Raw genomic sequence first — 2,329 nt, 5'->3', positions numbered from 1 at the left:
TATGAGATTTAAGCTTTTTGGTCTAAACATTTATGTTTTGTGTTATAATTTGTGTTCATTCTAGAATCCAAGAGACATAATTTATATTTATTTCCTAATTTTTTATGGTGGTTGTGAGATCGGTCAAATCTACCAAACCCCTACAGAGATTAATTACTGAAAATAACAGATAAAATTTGATAAATATCTCAACATTATACAGATTTTGCATGTGAAATTTCCAAATTTTCTGATGCATACAAGTATTTTTAATTTTAAAATGAAAATTACTTTGCATGACAGATAGGCATCATGCAAAAAGAAAAAATAGACGTGAGAAAAACATTACTTTATAAACCTTAAGACTTGATAAAAAGAATTTGATATTGTGCGTATGAAAGCATTGTAACGTTTACCGATAACCTACCAAATGTCATTAACATTCACTTACTTATTTTAAAAGTTCTAGAATGAAAACTATAACAAGCACAAAATAGTTATGAGATGGGTCTCAGGGACTGAGCCCGTGCTGAAAGAGTTAATCTATTACTACTTCACCCTGGTATTTGCATATGACAGTTCTGTATGGTGACATGATACGGATATTCATGAGACCAGTAATCAAGTTTGCCATAACTGAAGAAGAGCTCCTTCCCTTTTACTTTTGTTGCCTCAAGAGTCCAAGTATGACTGTATTTTGTTACAACTATGGCAACTTGGCCTGGGAAGCCCTGTTGTCACATAGGGAACCACAGCAGCTACACCCTGGCATCTGGTGCATAATTGCTGGCAGTTTATGATGCTGTAATGCCTTGAGTCTGCTGCTGTATTTTTCACTGGTACCCTTTTTTTCATTTTCAGTAGTGCACAGTCTGATATGATCACTTCAAACTGATTCAAAATTGAAACTGTAATGGTGTGGATGAAATGTTCTTTATACTCATGTAATACTGCATGGGTTAGGTTCACTCAGCAGCCTCTCTATAAACTTGTTGATGAGTACCTCATTGCAACTTATAGATGACATGCGTTGGAATGTCTGCTCATGCAATCACCTTAAACTGCCTGAATAAGTAGCCAAGTTTGAGCTTGGCCCTACTGATTATTCTCCACAGCACTGAATTTGTGGTGCAATTTCATTTGACAAATGTATCCAAATAATTGAGTTGTCCTTTGTCCAATAGCTATAAAGCATCAATTGCAGGACAGACTAGACACATCATCGGGTACTGCACTGCTCATCCGTGAGCATATGCATCCCAAGGCAACAACTTGATTGAAATGAAGATGGTCAAAATCCTCCTTAGACACGCCCTTTAACACTGGTGGATTTACCTGTTTCAGATCACCTACATAAAATCCTCCTTAGTCACTCCCTTTAACACTGGTGGATTTATCTGTTTTAGATCACCTACATAAAATCCTCCTTAGTCACTCCCTTTAACACTGGTGGATTTACCTGTTTCAGATCACCTACATAAAATCCTCCTTAGTCACTCCCTTTAACACTGGTGCATTTACCTGTTTCAGATCACCTACATAAAATCCTCCTTAGTCACTCCCTTTAACACTGGTGGATTTACCTGTTTCTAGATTACCTACATAAAATCCTCCTTAGTCACTCCCTTTAACACTGGTGGATTTACCTGTTTCAGATCACCTACATAATGAAGTGATAATGTACACAAATATTTGCTACCAGCTTCTATACCACTGTGTTTTCATCCTCTTTCAGAAATCATGAATGAGGAATTCTTGAGCAAAGACTTGTGCAGAATAACATGATGTTGTGATAATTTTGTAATAATGGTGTAGAAAATAAGTATACTTATCACAGTCACATTTTTAATAAAAGTTTGCCAAGAAGTTTTCTGACTAAAAGATCTACTGGATCATGATGAGAAACAAGGTGTTCTATGTGACATTGTCACAGTTTCTCACTGAAATTTGTCAAATGTACACATTTCATCACTGCTCTTGTCCACTGACGAATCAGAACAAAGTCTTGCAACATCTGGAATTGTTAATGAGCACCATGATGTCTCACAGATCACCCAGAAAGTTTCTGGGCACTCAGGCTGCTCAATGCCATTATAATCCTTCTGTGCCACCTTATGCTCATATCACAAAATATACACCTGGAAAAAAGTTAAGCACCCCCGTGTTTTTTTCAAGTGATTCAGATTCGACGTTCTTGTGACTGATTATAAATTACCATTCAATCTAAACGTGTTTATCAAATGAAATTATGCATTATTGGGCACAAGAAAACAAGATTATCACCATAAAATAACAATTTTTAATTTACATATCATGACATCAAAATATGGACAGTTTCACGTATAAATTA

This window comes from Limulus polyphemus, unplaced genomic scaffold (assembly GCF_000517525.1).
Source record: "Limulus polyphemus unplaced genomic scaffold, Limulus_polyphemus-2.1.2 Scaffold12581, whole genome shotgun sequence".
Lineage (NCBI taxonomy): Eukaryota > Metazoa > Arthropoda > Merostomata > Xiphosura > Limulidae > Limulus > Limulus polyphemus.
Note: the sequence above shows the minus strand (reverse complement) of the source record.